Source organism: Ursus maritimus (assembly GCF_017311325.1).
Source record: "Ursus maritimus isolate PB19 chromosome X unlocalized genomic scaffold, ASM1731132v1 scaffold_X1, whole genome shotgun sequence".
In the NCBI taxonomy this organism is placed as follows: Eukaryota; Metazoa; Chordata; class Mammalia; order Carnivora; family Ursidae; genus Ursus; species Ursus maritimus.
The window spans coordinates 86429240-86449842 of record NW_024423319.1 but is presented as its reverse complement, the minus strand read 5'-3'; positions in this window follow the sequence as shown (position 1 = coordinate 86449842).

Sequence of the window (20603 nt, the reverse complement as noted above, 5' to 3'; positions counted from 1 at the left end):
ACCCCCAGAAGAAACAAGTTTGACTATTATGCCATTGTCAACTTGCCCCTGACCACAGAGTTAGCCATGAAGAAAATAGAAGACAAGAGCACGCTGTGTTCGTTGTGGATTTCAGGGCCAATAAGCACCAAAACAAACAGGCTGTGAAGAAGCTCTGCGACACTGAGGTGGCCGAGGTCAACATCCTGATCAGGCCTGATAAAGAGAAGAAGGCATATGTTCAGCTGGCCTCTGACTGTGACGCTTTGGATGTTGCCAAGAAAATCGGGATCATCTAAACCGAGTCCAGCTGGCTAATTCTAAATATAAACGTTTTGCCAACTCACACCAAAAAATAACAAAGTATCTATGGAACATAGAACAAGATAGTTCATATTCTGGACCATAAAACAAATCTCAACGAAATGAAAAGAACGGAAGTCGGAGTGTGTTCTCTGACGACAAAAGAATCACATTAGAAACCAGTAACAGAAAACACCGAAGCATTTGAAAACAAAAAAACATACTTCTAAATAATCCATGGATCAAACAGGAAATCTCAAAGAAAGTAAGAAATACATTGAATTGGATGAAAATTAAAATCTAGCATATCAAAATTTGTGAGATGCTGCTGAACCAGTGCTGAGAGGGAATCTTTTTACCATTAAATGATTACATTTAAAAAAAGGAAAAATCTCAAATCAGTCACCTAATATTAAAAAACTTCATAAAGGAGCACAAAATAAGCCCAAAGGAAGCGAAAGGAAAGAAACAACAAGAACAGAAATCAATAAAATTGAAAACAGAAACACAATACAGAAAATCCATAAAACAGGGTGCTGATTCTTTGAAAAGAGCAGTAAAAATGACAAGTCTCTAGCAAGACTGCCAACAAGAGAGAGAAGACACAAATTACTACGAACAGAAATGAAACACGGGCTATCACGGCAGACCCTGCAAACATCAAAAGGATAGTAAGGAAATGGTGTGAACGACTCTACACACAAATTTGATGAATTAGATGAAATGGAGCAATTTTTCAAAAAAGCACAAGGTACCACAACTCGCCCTATAACTACTACAGAAGTTTGTAACTTTAAAACTCCCGAGAAAGTAATCCCTAGGCTCACATAAATTCTACCAAACATGAATTCTAGGTGAAGTCTATCAAACATTTTAAAAAGAACACCAAATTTGTAAAATCTTTTCCAAAAAATAGAAAGGAGAAAAATTCTTTTTTTTTTTTTTTTTATTTTTTATTCATTTATTTGACAGAGAGAGGCAGCGAGAGAGGGAACTGAAGCAAGGGGAGTGTGACAGGGAGAAGCAGGCTTCTCGCCGAGCAGGGAGCCCGATGTGGGGCTCGATCCCAGGACTCTGGGATCATGACCTGAGCCACAGGCAGACGCTTAACGGCTGAACCACCCAGGCACCCCAAAAGAAGAACAATTCTGAGCTTAATTTTATGAGGGTAGTATCAACCTGATACCAAAATCAGACAGTCTAAAAAAGGAAAACTGCAAATAGCTCTCATGAGTATAGGCATAAAAGTACTTCACAAAGTATTATCAAATAGAATTGAGCAACATACAGAAATAATTACACGTCCTGAATGAAGAGGATTTCTTCCAGAGATGCAAAGCTGGTTCCATATCTGAAAATCAATCTATGTAAACCAGCATATTAATGGTCTAGAGAAAGAAAGTAAAATGATCGTATCAGTTGATGCAGAAAAAGCACTTGACAAAATTTATCACTCAAGGAGGGTATCAGCAAAGATGGTGAAGAGAGGAATTTCAAAAATCTGCCCTTCCATACAAGCAATTAAAAAACCTGGCAAAAGCAACATTTTCAGAACTCTGGAAACTAACTAGAAGCTTACAGTGACAAGGAGAGTGCTTAATCAAAACCCAAAACAGAAAACAAACAAAAAACAAGCCAAATCTCAGTAAGAAAAGTGGCTTTGTGGAATTTTAATGGATCTTGGTTCCATCCTCCCATCCCAAGCCCGGTGGTAGCCTTGAAAATAACATCCCACCTTCTTGGTACTGGGGTGGAGGGGAGCAAAACAGATGTCACTTACAAAGAATTGTAATTAATTGCTTGGACTCATCTGGTAGTTCCTGGGGAAGATCAGCTCACGAGGTTTACCTTTATCTTACCTACCTCAAAACTCAGCCTGTTTCTGAACATAGAGCTACTGCATGACCCAGCAGTTCCATTCCTACATCTATACCCAGGAGAAGTGAAAACATATGTTCACATAAAAACTTGTACATGAGTGTTCATAACAGTACTATTCGTAGTAGCCAAAAAGTGGAAAAAACTCAAATGTCCATCAACTGGTGAATGACTACACAAAGTCTGGTGTATCTATACAAAGGAAAATTATTCAGCCATGAAAAGGAATGAAGGACTGACACATGCTACAACATGAATGAAATTGAAAACATTATACTAAGTGAAAGAAACCAGACACAAAAGTCACGTATTGTGTGAATCCATTTCTATGAAACACCCACAATAGACAAATCTATAGAGATAGAAAGCAGATCAGTGGTTGCCAGGGGCTGAGGGGAAGGGGAATGGAGAGTGACTGCTTAATGGGTATGGATTTCCATTTGAGGTATTAAGAGTGTTCTGGAATTGGATGGTGGTGATCATTACACAGCATTGTGAATATACTAAAAAAACACTGAAATGCACACGTTAAAATGTTGAAATAATTTATATTCTTTGTTATGTGAATTTCATCTCAATAAAAATAATGCAAAAATGTTGAACACACATTCATGATAAAAATGCTCAGAAGATTAGGAATAGTGGGGCGCCTGGGTGGCACAGCGGTTAAGCGTCTGCCTTTGGCTCAGGGCGTGATCCCGGTGTTCTGGGTTCGAGCCCCACATCAGGCTCCTCTGCTATGAGTGTGCTTCTTCCTCTCCCATTCCCCCTGCTTGTGTTCCCTCTCTCGCTGGCTGTCTCTGTCTCTGTTAAATAAATAAATAAAATCTTAAAAAAAAAGAAAGAAGAATAGGAATAGAGAGTTGCTTCCTCAATTTGATAAAGAATGCCTTCAAAAATCCTATAGTTGACATGAAACACAACGGTGAAAGACAATGATTTCCTCCTAAGATCCAGAACAAGGCAAAGATGTCTGCTTTTTTTGCTTTTATTCAGTATGATACTGGAATGCTAGCCAGAACAATCGGGCAATAAAAACCTGATTCAGATCAAGAAGGAAGAAATCAAAGCAGCCCTATTTTCAGATGACATGATGGTCTACATAGAAAATGCCAAGAAATCTACATAAAAACTCCCTAGAGCGAATACATGAATTTAGCAAGGTCATAGGCTACAAGATCAACGCATAAAAATCAATGGTATTTCTACCAATGAACATGTGGACACCAAAATGGAAAACATAATACCATCAAAAAAAAAGAAATACTTGGGTATAAATATAACAAAATATGTCCTATACTTTTATGTTAAAAACTACAAAACACTGATGACAGAAATAGAATATTTAAATAAATGGAGAGACATAGCATATCCATGGATTAGAAAACATAATAACAGTTTCATTTCTCCCCAAACTGATACACAGTTTTCATGCAATTCTTATCAATTTCCCAGTAAGACTTTTTGTAGATATAAACAAAATTTTCTAAAATGTATTTGCAAGGTCATGGAACTAGAAGAGCCAAAAGGATTTTGAGATAGAATTGGGAAATAGAAAATTAGAAAGGAGCTCCAACCAATTATTGCATAGCTACAGGATTCAAGAGAGTGTAATATGGGCAGACAAATATCCACATAAATCAATGAAACTGAATAGAGAACCTAGAAATAGAACAGATAAGCAAGGCCAGCTGATTTTTGACAAGATGCAAAAGCAATCGATGGAGGAAAGATAATCTTTTTAATAAACGGTGCTAAGCGATTGGATATCCATAGACAATCAATCAACCCATAAAATGAACCTTGACCTAAACCTCATCCATTATAGAGAAATTAACTCAAAATCGATGATATATTTAAATGCAAAAGACACAACTATAAAACTTCAGAAGAAAACGTGGGGAAAAAAAATCTTTGCGTTAAGGTTAGGCAAACATGAAACCAAAAGCACATAAAAGAAAAAAGTCCAAAAAAAATTTTTTTAATAAAATAAATAAATAAAAGGAAAAAAGTCAATAGATTGGACTTCATCAAAATTTAAAACTCTGTGACAGACTCTGCAAAAAGAATGGGAAAATAAGCTATATACCTGGAGAAAATATTTATAAAACATATCTGCCAATGGACTTTTGTCTAGAACATAATCGAATTCTCATAATTTAATGGTAAAAAGCAAACAATCCACTTAGGAAACAGGGAAAAGAAATGAAGTGACATTTCGCTAAAGAGGATGTACAGATGACAAATAAGTACATAAAAAGATGTTCGACATCACTAGCCGTAAGACCAGCACTGCTATTAGAAAAGCTAAAATATAAACAAACAAACAAACAAACAAACAAAGAATATTAAATGCTGACAAGGATGTGGAGAACCTGGATCTCTAAACATTGCTAACGAGAACGTAAAATGTTATAGCCATCCTGGAAAATAGTTTGGCAATTTCTTTTAAAAAAAACTAAACACATACTTTTCATATCATCCAGCAAAAGCATTCCTGGGCATCTATCTCAGAGAAATGAGAACTTATGTCTACACAAAAATGTGTACACTAGGGGCGCCTGGGTGGCTCAGTCTGTTATGTGGCCCACTCTTTTTTTTTTTTTAAGATTTTATTTATTTATTTGACAGACAGAGACAGCCAGCGAGAGAGGGAACACAAGCAGGGGGAGTGGCAGAGGAAGAAGCAGGCTCCCAGCGGAGGAGCCCGATGTGGGGCTCGATCCCAGGACTCTGAGATCACGCCCTGAGCTGAAGGCAGACGTTTAACGACTGAGCCACCCAGGCACCCCTATGTGGCCCACTCTTGATTTCAGCTCACGTCATGATCGAGCCCTGTGTCAGGCTCTGCACTAAGTGGGGAGTCTGCTTGAGGATTCTTTCTCTTCCTCTCCCTCTGCCCCGCCCCCCTCTAAAATACATAAATAAATCTTTTTTAAAATCATGTACACAAATGTTCATAGCAGCTTTATTTGTAATAGTCAAAACTGGAACCAATTAAAATGTCTTTTAATAGATAAATTGTTAAAAAAAGCAACAACTGTGGTACATTGATACCATGGAACACTCCTTAGCCATTAAAAGAACAAACTATTGATACACACAACAATTTGAATGGATCTCAAGAGCATTATGCCAAGTGAAAAAGGTCAGTCTTGAAGGTGGCATACTGTATGAGTCCATTTATATAATGTTCCCCAAATGATAAAATTATAGAAATGGTGAACAGTTTTGTAGCTACTTGGAGTTAGCAATGGTGGGTTGGAGGGAAGTGAGTATGACCATGAAAGATTAGCAGGCAAGATGTACTGAAAACCACAAGACACTGATGGAAATAGAAGACACAAATAAATGGAAATATATTCTGTGCTTATGGATTGGAAGAATTAATATTGTTAAAATTCCATACTATCCAAAGCAATCTACAGATTCAATACGATCCCTACCAAACTTCCAATGGCATTTTTCACACAGACAGAACAAACAACCCTAAAATTTATATAGAACCACAAAAACCCCTGAATAGCCAAAGCAATCTTGAGAAAGAACAAGCCCGGAGGCATCACGCTTCCCGATTTCAAACTATGTTACAGAGTTATCATAATCAAAACAGTGTTGTATTGACATAAAAACAGATACGTGGATCAACACAACAGAATTGAGAGCCCAGAAACAAACCCATGCTTATATGGTCAATTAATTTACAACAAAGGAGGCAAGAATGCATGATGGCAAGAGGACAGTCTCTTCAATAACTGGTATTGGGAAAACTGGACATTCACATGCAAAAGAATGAAACAGGACCTCTATCTTACACCATACACGAAAATCAACTTAAACTAGATTAAAGATTTGAACATAATATCTGAAACCATAAAAGCAGAAGAAAACATTGGCAGTAAGCTCCTTGACACTGGTCTTGGCAATGATTTTTTTTATTTGACGCCAAAAGCAAAGACCACAAAGAAATATAAACGGGGGGCGGGGGCTCTATCCAACTAAAAAGCTTCTGCACAGCGAAGGAAACCATCAACAAAATTAAAAGGCAACCTGCTGAATGGGAGAACAAATTTGTAAATCATACAACTGATAAGGGGTTAATATCCAAAATATATGAAGAACTCAGACAACTGAATAACGAAATACCAAACGGTTTGATTAAAAATGGGCAAGAGGACCTGGATAGACCTTTTTCTGAGGAAGACACACAGATGGCCAACACAGCATCACTAATCATCAGCGAAATGCCAACCAAAATCACGATGACGCTCACCTCACACCTGTCAGAATGGCTATTATCAAAAAGACAATAAATACCAAGTGTTGGTGAGGGTGTGGAGAAAATGCAACCTTTGTATGCTGTTGCTGGGAATGTGAACTGGTGCAGCCACTGTGGAAACAGTATGGAGGATCCACAAAAAATTCAAAATAGAGCTACCATATGAACTAGCCATTCCACTTCTGAGTATTTATCCAAAGAAAATAAGAACACTAATTCAAAAAGATATATACACTCCCACATTCATTGCAGAATTATTTACAATAGCCAAGAAATGGAAACAACCTAAATGTCCACCGACTGGTGGATGGATAAAGAAATTCTGATGTATATATATTGGAATATCATCTAACCATAAAAAAGAATAAAATCTTGCCATTTGCACAACATGGATGGACCTTAAGGGCATTATGCTAAGTGAAATAAGTCAGGCAGAGAAAGACAAATACCATACAATCTCACTTATAAGTGGAATCTAAAAACAAAAACAGAAAAACCCCAGGCTCATAGATACAGACAATAGATTAGTGGTCTCTAGAAGCATGGATGTTGGGGGATAGAGGAAATGGGTGAAGAGGAGCAGTTATAAAATAATAAATAAATAAGTCACGAGTATGTAACGTATAGCATGGCGACTAGAGTTAATAACACTGTATTGCATGTTTAAAAGTTGCTAAGAGCGTAAATCTTTAAAATTCTCACCACAAGAAAAAGAAATCTGTAACTATATATGGTGACAGATGTTAACTAGATTTATCATAGTGATCATCTTGAAATATACACAAAGGTCAAGTGATTATGTTGCACACCTGAAAGTAATATACTGTATGTCAATTATACATCAATAAAAATCGAAACAAAAGAAACAAAGCAAACGAATGAAAAAGACTAGGAGGTGGGGGTCTGGGTAGTGACAGAATAGTTCTGTAGCTTGACTGACTGGTTGCACAAATCAATACATGTGATAAATGGCATAAAACTATACACATACACGGTAGCAATGAAAGTTTTCTGATTTTGATGTTATACTGTGGTTACCAAAGATGTAATCATTGGGAGAAATTGGGTAAAGTGTACAGAGGACCTCTCTGTAGTATTTTTACAGTTTCCTGTGAATCTATAATTATTTCAAAGTAAGAAGTTTATTTATTTATTTATTTATTTATTTATTTATTTATTTTTATTTTAATGCTTTTAAATCATATTATGTTAGTCACCATACAGTACATCCCTGGTTTCTCTCCTCTGAGGCCCTCAGTTTGTTTCTCATAGTCCATAGTCTCTCGTGGATCATTCCCCCTTCTGATTACCCCCCTTTCTTTATCCCTTCCTTCTCCTACCGATCATCCTAGTTCTTATGTTCCATAGATGAGAGAAATCATATGATAATTGTCTTTCTCTGCTTGACTTATTTCACTTAGCATTATCTCCTCCAGTGCCGTCCAGGCTGCAGAAAATGTTGAGAATTCATTCTTTCTGATAGCTGAGTAATATTCCATTGTATACATGGACCACAACTTCTTAATCCAGTCATCTGTTGAAGGGCATCTCGGCTCCTTCCACGATTTAGCTATTGTGGACAGTGCTGCTATGAACATTGGGGTGCATATTGCCCTTCTTTTCACTACATCTGTATCTTTGGGGTTAAACACTCAGTAGTGCAATGGCTGGGTCATAGGGTAGCTCAATTTTTAACTTTTTAAGGGACCTCCACACTGTTTTCCAGAGTGGCTGTACCAACTTGCATTCCCACCAACAATGTAGGAGGGATCCCCTTTCTCCACATCCTCTCCAGCAAAGGCAGTTTTTTTTAATCATGAAATAACATGATATGAAAGGGAGCTAAGCATTGAAAATAAGAAGTTAGTAAAAGAAAAACAGGATAAACTCAAAGAAAATAGAAAAAAGGAAATAATGAAGCTAAGTAATAAAAGAGAAGGCAAACAACAAAGTCAAAAGTTGGTTTAATTGAAAAGGTAATACTATGAAACACTTAATATCAATAAATTGATAACTGATACAAAATGGCAAAAGTCGTAGAAAATATGATCAACCTAAACTGAGTCAGGGAAAAACAGAAATCTTGGGTAGTCTTATAAATACTGACAGATAAAATCAATATGTAAAAACACCAGGCCCAGCTGCTTTTGCAGTCAAGTTCTACCAAGCGTTCAAAAAATATCTCTTTCCAAAATTCTGAAAATTCTTCCAGGGAACAGAAATAGAAAGGAAACTCCCCAGCTCTCCAATATTATAAGGCTAGTACAACCTTGATAGCAAACACAGATATGAATACAAGAGAGAAATATTACAGACGGCATAATTTCACTCACCAACACAGATATAAAATCCCCAAATTGTATGCAAACTAAACCACCAATGAACCGAAGAGATAAACATCACAACTAAGTTATGCCTATCCCAGGAAGGCAGCGTTAGTTTAATATTAGAAAATCTATTACTTTTATTCACTGATTAAGAGAGAAAAATATAATTATCTTAATAAATGCAGTGAAAGCATTCAATGTAATTCAATACCTATTTAGAATAAAATTGCCTAATGATCTAAGATTAGAAGATAACTGAATAAAATTATTTACCAAAAACTAAAAACAAACCTAATACCTAAATCTGAAACATGAGAACTTCACCTTGAAAATCAGATCAGAAACAACTCAAGGACTATTACCACCTCATTTCAACACCAGACTGGAGGTCCTATCTGTTAAGTAAAATGAAAAAGAGAATTTATAACCTTTGTAGGTTATAAAGATTGAAAAAGGGGAAAAATGGTCATTATTTGAAAAGTAATTGATTGCTAACACAGAAAACCCAAGGGGATTAGTTGACAAATAATCAGAGTCAATAGAATAATTGAAGATTGTTGGTTAAAATGGAGAGATCTAAAATTAATTTCATTTCGGGACGCCTGGGTGGCTCAGTCAGTTAAGCATCTGCCTTCGGCTCAGGTCATGATCCCAGGGCACTGCGTAGGGCTCCCTGCTCAGCGAGGAGCTTGCTTCCCCCTCTCCCTTCCCCCAGGCCACTGCTCTTGCTCTCTCTCACTATTTCTCTCTCTAAAATAAATAAATATTTAAAATAAAATTAAATTAAATTAATTTCATTTCTATACAACAGCAACAGATAGAAAATATAATGCTTCAGGGGTGCCTGGGTAGCACAGTCGTTAAGCGTCTGCCTTCGGCTCAGGGCATGATCCCAGCGTTCCGGGATTGAGTCCCACATTGGGCTCCTCCGCTGGGAGCCTGCTTCTTCCTCTCCCACTCCCCTGCTGTGTTCCCTCTCTCACTGGCTGTCTCTCTGTCACATAAATAAATAAAATCTTTAAAAAAAAAAGAAAATATAATGTTTCAAAATATACCACTAATAATAGCAAAAAAGGTTATATAGAAATAAATCTAATAAAGATATACATGTCATTTATAGAGAAAGTTATGAAGCTTTACTGAAAGCTAAAGCGAGAATTCCTCCCCAAACTGACAGAAACATGGAGGTTTATTCTCTATACGAGTCAACGGGAGGCCTCCTCACTGCCGACAATAGGTACGTTGGAAGACAGAAGTACCTTACTACAAACCCAGGACGTATGTGACCAAATCCCTAAATGCTAAATAGTGAGATTCCATCCCACTGCTCCCTCAGGTCTTCCTCTCCAGTTGAATCACAAAACTCTAACAGCCAAACCTTTACCATCCAATTAGATGATCCTCCCCTAATTCCCTCTGGGGAAATCAGCCAATCTATGAAGAAAGACTTAAAGATACTGACCTTAGGGATTACCACCCAAATTATGCACTCAGATCACTTGACGGTAAAGCTCAAAGTCAACAAGTTCCATTCATGGGGTCAGAACTTTCAATCAACTTTTTAACCCTAGACTCTTAATCATGAGCAGTCAAACAAGATCTAACAAACATCATAGGAGAACTGCTAATATGGAAGATAGAGTCCAAAGCAAACAGACCAGTAAACGCACAAAGGGATGAAAGCAACCTGAAGGAAATACAATCTATGCAAGTAAAAGAAAACTTTAAAAATAATTACCATTAATATATTTAAAGAGATCGGAAACAAAAACGAACTCTTGGAGAGTAAGAACATGGTAAGATGTTAGCAGAAATGACACACTCAGTAGTGACATTGAAGGACAAAAAAAGAATAATGGTCAGGAAAGAAATGTAAGAAAATGAAAGGACCAGACCAAGAGGTATGACATCTGGACAATATGAGTTATAGAAAGAAAATACTGAAAGCAGGGGTGAGAAAATCATCACTGAAAGGATTAAAGAAAATTTGTCCAAACTCAAGGACATGAATTGTCAGATAAAAAGGCCTACTTAAAGGGGCGCCTGGGTGGCACAGCGGTTAAGCGTCTGCCTTCGGCTCAGGGCGTGATCCCCGCGTTATGGGATCGAGCCCCACATCAGGCTCTTCCGCTATGAGCCTGCTTCTTCCTCTCCCACTCCCCCTGCTTGTGTTCCCTCTCTCGCTGGCTGTCTCTATCTCTGTTGAATAAATAAATAAAATCTTTAAAAAAAAAAAGGCCAACTTAAAACAAAGCACAGCTGAAGAAAACAGACCTACATCAAGGTAACTTTAGAACAATGGGAACTAATGGAAGCTTCTAGAACAGAAAAAAAAATAGGTTTTAACAAAAGATCAGATATCAGAATGGCTTTATCCTTAGTAGAACAGAATCAAGACAACAATGGAGCGATGCATCAAAAATCTGAAAGAAAATTATTTCCAATCTAAAATTCTGTACTTGACTAAACTACCATTTTTAGAGTAGATAAGTAAAGGTATTTGTAGATATGCAAGGTCTCAAAATACTTACTATCCAAGCACAGTTTCCCAAGAAGCTACTGGAGGAAGTGCTCACTGAAATGAGATGACCAAATCAAGACAAAAGAAGATATGAGACACAGGAAATAGGAGACCCAACATGGAAGACACAAAGACAATCCCCAGGTAAACAGTGAAAGGGTATCCTGCGCTGACAACCGTGAATCATCAGACATATGCAACCAGCCCAAATTGGAGCCGGTGACTCACATGATAGAAATGTTGAGGGACGCCACCACCAAGATGCCCGCTGCCTTTGCCCCATCTCTTTAACCTGAGAATAGCATTTGTGAGTAAACCTGACCAAGAATTTTCTTTGTGTTTTGCTAGTCTAGACCAGAACTTATGAATTTCCGGCTCTCTGCTCCATACGTTGTTGCCCGGATTGACTAAGGACACTCACTTCACTCCCAGGAATTCTCTGCTTTGACCTTCTCCTGGGAACTAGCACGGCCGGCTTGCAGAAGACGCAGACTTTTTTTTCATGTGGCCATTTCTTGTGTAGACTTTCTAGAAAATTCTGGGATGTAATATCTGGCTTCAATGTAGTGAGTGCTTTTTTATATTTACTTATATTTATGTTGGTAATAACATGCCCCTGGCTTGTTGCCTTCTAGAGATCTAACGATACAGGAGAAGAGCTTAGGGAAAATAAAGAATGAGTGGTATGTTAGTTTTCTGTGGCTACTGTAACAGATTACACAAACTGGGTGGCTTCAAATAACACAAATTTAATCTCTCAAATTCAGAAGGCTGAAATCAAGGTGTCGGCTGGACTGTACAACCTCTGGAGGCTCGAGGGGACGATCTATGCCTCATCTCTTCTGGCTTCTGGTGGCTGTAGGTATTCCTTTGGCTTGGGCCACATGACTCCAATCTCTGCCTTGTGGACACTTTGATTCCTCCTCTTCTCTTTTGCCTTTCCTTTTGTGTGTCTCTTACAAGGATACTTCACACTGGAATTAGGGTCCTCCTGGATAACCCAGGATATCTCCTCATCTCAAGGCCTTAATTATATCTGCAAAGACTCCTTTTCCAAATAAGGTCACATTCACAGGTTCCAGGGATTAAAATATGAACAGATCTTTTTTGTGGGGGGGAAGGGGGCACGGTAGGGAGAGACACCATTCAACCTACTACAAGTAGTTAGCAAATCTCTCAATTCAGTGCTTCTCAAATTACAGTAGGATACAGACCACTTCTTTTTTTTAAATATTTATTATATTATGTTAGTCACCATACAGTACATCCCTGGTTTCTGATGCAAGGTTCGATGATTCATTAGTTGTGTATAACACCCAGTGCACCATGCAATATGTGCCCTCCTTACTACCCATCACCAGCCTATCCCATTCCCCCACCCCCCTCCCCTCTGAAGCCCTCAGTTTGTTTCTCAGAGTCCATAGTCTCTCATGCTTCATTCCCCCTTCTGATTACCCCCCCTTTCTTTATCCCTTTCTTCTCCTACCGATCTTCCTAGTTCTTATGTTCCATAGATGAGAGAAACCATATGATAATTGTCTTTCTCTGTTTGACTTACTTCACTTAGCATTATCTCCTCCAGTTGCAGCAAATGTTGAGAACTCGTTCTTTCTGGTAGCTGAGTAATATTCCATTGTATATATGGACCACAGCTTCTTTTTTTTTTAAGATTTTATTTATTTATTCAACAGAGATAGAGACAGCCAGCAAGAGAGGGAACACAAGCAGGGGGAGTGGGAGAGGAAGAAGCAGGCTCATAGCAGAGGAAGAAGCAGGCTCCCAACAGAGGAGCCTGATGTGGGGCTCGATCCCATAACACCAGGATCACGCCCTGAGCTGAAGGCAGGCGCTTAACCGCTGTGCCACCCAGGCGCCCCTGGACCACAGCTTCTTAATCCAGTCATCTGTTGAAGGGCATCTCGGTTCCTTCCACGATTTAGCTATTGTGGATAATGCTGCTATGAACATTGGGGTGCATATGGCCCTTCTCTTCACTATGGGATACAGGCCACTTCTAAAATAAAGCCATTTTCAAAGAAAACAGGACAAAATAAATAATATATAATAGATTTTGGGTGTGTGCGGAATTGGACAAATTGATTTACAATTTATACGGTAGAGCCGAGTCAAGAATAGCTCAGACATCCCTGAAAAAGAACGACAATGTTGAGGGAACCCTGCTCTAAGTCTTCTAAATTTATAGTAATTAAGGCACTATGATATTAGCTCCGCGATGGACAAATGTGCCAACAGAACACAGTAACACAATCGACAGCCAGCAACACACTAGAACATACAGAGACACTTGATATATGGCAGAGGCATCACTGCAAATCAAGTTATTTATATGAAAAAAATGGATGTTTACCTCATACCAAAAACATCACTTCCAGGTTCACGCAGGAATTAATTATGAGCAGCAAAACTTTAATATAGTTAGAAAACACAAGAGAAGGGGCGCCTGGGTGGCTCAGTCGGTTGAGCGTCTGCCTTTGGCTCCAGTCATAATCCTGGAGTCCCGGGATCGAGCCCCACATCGGGCTCCCTGCTCAGCGGGGAGTCTGCTTCTCCCTCTGCCTCTGCCCCTTCCCCCCCTCCCGGCGCTCTTGTTCTGTCGCTTGCTCACTCTCTCAAATAAATAAATAAATAAAATCTTTTTTAAAAAAAGAGAAGAAAGAAAGAAAACACAGGAGAATATCTAATGGTGTAAGGAATCCAGATAGCCATCAGTAGGAACAGAGTTAAATCAATAAAACATAATATACAGTATTTGTGGACACTGTGATGCACTCCCAAGACTCCCTTCAAGGAAGGACTTGTGGCCCCAACTGCCGGAGGTGCTGCTGGCAGTTGGCCTTCAGCTCTCAAACCCTTCAGGGACTGCCTCAGCTACAGAGAACTGCTTGGTGCAAGGTCGCCTTCCTTATTGGGATGGCCACATCCGATGACTGGTCAGCCCAGCTCGGGACAACCATGAACGTTCTGATGGGCCATTCTAGTTTCATTTCGTTTGCTCATGATACTCTGAGACAGGAATTTGGTTTGGGCTTAGCTGGCCATTTCTGCTCCACATCGTATCTGCTGGGGTCATTCACTCAGCTGCATTCCATTGGTAACTAGGCCAAACTAGAAGGTCCAATAAGGCTTCCTTCATTCCCGTGCCTGGCACCCAAATGCTCCTGTGAGTGGACTCTGTCTTACCACTTGGTTAGCCAGGACGTCCTCACAACACGGTGCTCTTGCAGCAATCAGATTTCTTAGGTGGTGGCTGGCTTCTAAGAGGGAGCATCCCAAATAGTGAAGGCAGAAAGTATAGATCTCTTTAATTCCTTACCTTGTTAGTCACCCAGTATCGCTTCTGGTACATTCTATGGGTCAAAATAACTCAGAGGGCCAGCCCAGATCCAAGGGGAGGGCAAACAGACTCCTCTTGTTGATGAGGGCATGATGGCATCACATGGCAAAAGAGCCTATGGGATGGGAAAGATTTTTCTGGCCATCTTTGGAAACACAATTTATCACAGCCATCATGTACAGTCAAGCAAGTCGAACACTGTACATCTCCAGGACTTACCATTTGCCTGGACCTCAAAGCAAATAGCTTCCCCCACAGTTGTGCAGTACACAGCCAGGATAACTGGTCTCCATTGCCCTAGACTCCCACACATATAATGCTGATCAGAAAAAGCAAGTCACAGATGAATATACACAATATTATACCATTTGCATGAAGTTGAAAATGTCAAACTGAAGAATGCATTATTTAGTGCTGTATGAAAATGTAGTGAGCCTATAAAGACAAACAAGAATATAACAAGCACAAAATTAAGAAAAGAGCTGGAGGATGTGGTTTCTAAGATCAAAGAGGAATATAGAAACTTGAGTGGTCATGGTAATAGTCCATTGCTTCAGCTAGATGGTAGGTACATGGGTGTTTGTTACCTATCTTACATTCTTTTGTATGTACAAAATAATCCATACTCAATTAAGAAAGAAAACAACATAATAAAATAGAAAATGTAAAAAAAAAAAGATTAATTCAGGATAGGAGTAGCCTCGGGAATAATGGAAAGGGATCTGTCAGGAGAAGGATATACAGGGGATCTAGTTGTATTAATAAGTTAGCTTGGCACGTACTTGTCACGTTGTTCTTTATACCTTACGAATTGATTGCATACCTTCTTTTGTTTGTGGCTGTCAGAAGATGTAGACCATAGAATCAGGAGTGAACAGAATGGTGCCCTAACAAGAATTATTCCCATCTGGGTGCACCTCACAGAGTATACAAGAGAGACAAAGTCTAAACTCATTCTAGAAAGGCCATAGATAGGGGCGCCTGGGTGGCTCAGTCGTTAAGCGTCTGCCTTCAGCTCAGGGCGTGATTCCGGTGTTATGGGATCGAGCCCCACATCAGGCTCCTCTGTTGGGAGCCTGCTTCTTCCTCTCCCACTCCCCCTGCTTGTGTTCCCTCTCTCGCTGGCTGTCTCTCTCTCTCTCTGTCAAATAAATAAATAAAAATCTTAAAAAAAGAAAGAAAGAAAGAAAGACCATAGATAAGCTTATAAATGAAGAAAGAAATACTCAGCTTCTCCTTCCAGGTTACAAGATAACATAAATTCTAAACCAAGAATACCGAATATAATAGAAGTTGAGGGGTGCCTGAGTGTCACAGTCGATTGGGTGCCCGACTCTTGGTTTTGGCTGAGGTCGTGGTCTCGGGGTTGTGGGGTCAAGCCCCGCGTCATGGGCTCAGTGCTCAGCTCGAAGTCTTCTTGGGATGTTCTCTGTCCCTCCCCACCTCTCTCCCTCTAAAATAAATAAATACATCTTTAAAAATAATAATAATAGGGTCGCCTGGGTGGCTCAGTGGTTAAGCGTCTGCCTTCGGCTCAGGGCGTGATCCCGGGGTCCTGGGATTGAGCCCCACATCAGGCTCCTCTGCTGGGACCCTGCTTCTTCCTCTCCCACTCCCCCCGCTTGTGTTCCCTCTCTCACTGGCTGTTTCTCTCTGTCAAATAAATAAATAAAATCTAAAATAAATAAATAAATAAAAACAAAAATAAAATAATAATAATAAAAGTTAAGATGGGGAACCTGGGTGGCTCAGTCGGTTGGGCATCTGCCGTCAGCTTGGGTCATGATCTTGGAGTCCCACGTCCAGCTCCCTGCTCAGCGGGGAGTCTGCTTTTCCCTCTCCTCCCTCCTCGTGCTCTCACTCACTCTCTTTCTAATAATAATAATAATAATGAAACTTGAGATGGGAGAGCAAGTATTAAAACTGTGAAAGATACATATTTCAGCACTGAATATCGTCTGAAATGGCTGCAGATCTCATCATATCATACTTCTGTGAAAAGAAAATTGAGAGGGAAGAGCCCACTGTTCAAGGACCACTCAGTGAGTTTGTATCATTGTTTAAATACAAAAGGCCACTCAAGACAAGTGAAAGGGAGACCACTTCTGTGTTTAGAATCTTTCATTGTAATCGTAACAGCAATATTGGAAGAGCCTATTTTACAACTCTTTCGATTCCTAAATTTCGACCCAGGATTTTCAAGAGTCAGTCAGAAGCGAAGATGACATAAATAATGCAACGTTCGTAATATATTCTCTCTTTTCTAAGAATCGGGATGGTGCTCTAAAGAGGTGGTTTTTAAGAAAACCAGACACATACATATGAAACCATTTAGGTCATTTGTTGTGACAGTAAATAAGACATCGAGTAGGCTATATTTCAACAAAGAAAACTTCTTGAGCAGGAAGACAAGTACTTTAAAAGACACGGTATCAGGATGAAATCTCATGGCTCGATTCTTCACGAAAACCTTAGCTCTGTTTTCCGCAGACTAGTCCGTGGACGTAGCACAGTATATTGTGCAAGTTACAGGCAGAGAATTTTTCCCAGATCTATTCAAACACGGAGGTAAAGGCAGGAGAATGATTCTAAATTTTTATTTATTTATTCATTTATTTATTTATTTTTCAAAATTATTTAAATTCAATTAGTTAACGTATAGTGTATTCTTAGTTTCAGGGATAGAGTTTAGTGATTCATGGGTTGCATATAACACCCAGTGCTCATTCTATCAAGTGCCTTCCTTAATGCCCATCACCCAGTCACCCCATCCCTCCACCCACCTCCCCTCCAGCAACCCTGTTTGTTTGCTATAGTTAAGAGTCTCTTATGGCTTGCCTCCCTCTCTGTTTTTATCTTATTTTATTTTTCCTTCCCTTCCCCTATGTTCATTTTTAAAGCCATCTTGAGTAAACAGTGTTTGGAGTGTTTCCTTCCACTTTTCCCTTCTTTTATTTATTTATTTTTTAAAAAGATTTTATTTATTTATTTGACAGAGAGAGAGACAGCCAGCGAGAGAGGGAACACAGGCAGGGGGAGTGGGAGAGGAAGAAGCAGGCTCCCAGCAGAGGAGCCTGATGTGGCGCTCAATCTCAGAACGCCAGGATCACGCCCTGGGCCAAAGGCAGACGCTTAACGACTGAGCCACCCAGGTGCCCCCTCACTTTTCCCTTCTTTTAGAAACAGCTCTCCACATTTAAGAGAAACTGCTCCTTCTCTCATTCCACCCAAGTGCTTCCATTGGGGTAACTAGCCATACTTGTGACCATGTGACCCCGTGACCTCATAGCCTTCATTCCCCTTTTCATTGGAGGTTGGGAAACGGTAGCAATCCCTCTCAGAGAGCAAACCTGGTCCAAACCCCCATCATATCTCACCTGGATTATCGCAATAGGCAACTGGTCTCCCTCCTTCTGCCCTGGCCTCTCTACAGTTCATCCTCAATACAAGACAGAGCCAAATGCAAATCAGATATTGTCATTCCTCCTTGCCAAACCCTCTGGTGGTTGTCTGTCTCAGACTCTGTCAAAGTCAAAGTCTTTACCATGACCCACAAAGCCCCACGTGATCTGCCTTAATATCCCGGCCTCGACCCCTACTACGCTTCCCCTTGCTCGCTCCCATTCGGTCTCGGTGACCTTGCACACGCCAACCCATGCCTACCTCATGTTCTTTGCACCTGCAGTTCTCTCGCACTTGTTACTTGCATGGCTCACCCCTTCCCTTCCTTCTGATCTTTGCTCCAATGTCATCTCCTTAGGCCTTGACTGACTTTTTAAATCGCAACATTTTTAAATCTCAACATTCACCCCCACCCCCACCCCAGCACTCCCATTTCCCCTTCTACGCTTCATCTTTTTCTTCCATAGCGTTTATTACTTTCTCGTATATTATAAAATACTGCTTTTATTTTTGTATACCCCCTGAATTTCCTTCCCCAGGAGGAAATTAAAAAATAAGTATTTTTTTTCTTGTTTTTCTTTCCTGCTCTTCCGGCATCTAGAACAACAGCTGGCAATGTAATAGGTGCTCCATAGATACTTGTTTTGTGACTTGGGTGAATGAAGTATGGGGATGATGAGAGCTGGCATCTGTGTCATCCATGGTCCAGTCTTGGGGAAAAGCCTGTCCAAAAGAGGAAAGCTGACGAGGAGAAACCAGTGCTCTCTACCCTAGTAGGACAATAGCCCCTGTCCCTGTGTCTCCCAGAAGCCAGCAGCATCTCTGCCTTTACCAGAGTTTTCTACATGAGCCAGTCTATCTCCCATTTTGCCTAAGGTGGTTCCAGGTGACCACAAGAGTTTGTGACCACAAGCGTTGTGATATGTGAGCGCTCTTTGCACGAACTCCTATGGGGCACATTTTCATCTGCAGTCACTTGAAATCTCTATGTTCACCAACCTTGTGCAAAGCGGGATACAGAGACGAGGCAGGGTGGGCTGCCTCCTGCCTCCTGCTGCATCCCATCCAGCCCTTCGCTGATCCAGCTTTACAGCCACCCCCACCCCAAACGTATGGCCTCTAGTGGCTCACGTATTTGCCTGTGCCGTACCACCTCCTCTTTCTACCACAATACCACTAATCCTAGCCTGCTGGTAGAAACTGATAACAGAGAGTGAGGAAATCAAGGAGATTGGGACACATTCGGAACATCTTCATAACCCACCAAAGTGTCCCAACCTGCTGGTTGGGAAATAGCAAGCCAGAAAAGCATCCGATATGCTGCTCATTTTGCAAAACAACCAGCCAGTCAGATGAAAAGGGACTCAGAGGATTTAGGAGACCGATTTATTGCAAGTTTACAAGTCTGAGTAGGGGCGCCTGGGTGGCACAGCGGTTAAGCGTCTGCCTTCGGCTCAGGGCGTGATCCCGGCGTTATGGGATCGAGCCCCACATCAGGCTCCTCCGCTAGGAGCCTGCTTCTCCCTCTCCCACTCCCCTTGCTTGTGTTCCCTCTCTCACTGGCTGTCTCTATCTCTGTCGAATAAATAAATAAAATCTTTAAAAATAAATAAATAAAAGTCTGAGTAAACACACATGATGTGGCAACAGACCTATTCTATAACTTCTCAGCCAGTGGACCTACACACTCACATACCAGTACTGTTACCGAGCCCCAGCATTTGTTCACCCCATCATTCCCTTCACAAACATGAGCCGAATTCTGTGCCTGCATCAGACATCGCCTGCTGCTGGGCCCTGAAGGAGCTCCCAGTCTGGAACGAGAAGCAGACACAGAAGCAGACACACACGCACAGAGAGGTACAGAAGTACTAGGCGCGGGATATTTTGTAAGCATTGTGGAGAAACGGCAACTTGTCTTGTCTTGACGAGTCCGGAAAGACATCTTAAAGGACATAAGAGTCTACGATTAATTTAATTTTTTTTAAATTTTATTTATTTATTTGACAGAGAGCGAGAGCTCAAGCAGGAGGAGAGGGAGGAGGGAGAGACAGACTCTCCGCTGAGCGGGGAGCCCAATGCAGGGCTGGATCCCAGGATCCTGGGATCATGACCTGAGCTGAAGGCAGGTGCTTAACCAGCCGAGGCACGCAGGCGTTCCATTCTGGGATTAATTTTAAAAGATGAGTGGAAGTTAGCCCAACAAAGGAGGGGCAGGTCATTCTAAGAAGAGAGGCAGCATGAGCAAAGAAAGGCATGGAGCTCTTTAGTGCTGCTGGGGTACAGTTCCTATTGAGATCCCATAAATAGACATTCCGGACTCCCTTGTGTGATAAGTTTATGGATTATGGGATACAGCATAGACATTCTTGGTTCTAAAAACAAACTAGAAGATTTTGCTTACAAGTGGCATTCAGTTCAACAACAGTTATTAAGCTCTTTGTGCTAAGCGCTGTGTGAATGCAAAAATAAGACATATTCCAGTCCCTACCGAGCGTATTGGCAAATGAGACCAGTCCACAAATAACTGGCATAATCAACAGAGATACAAGATATAAT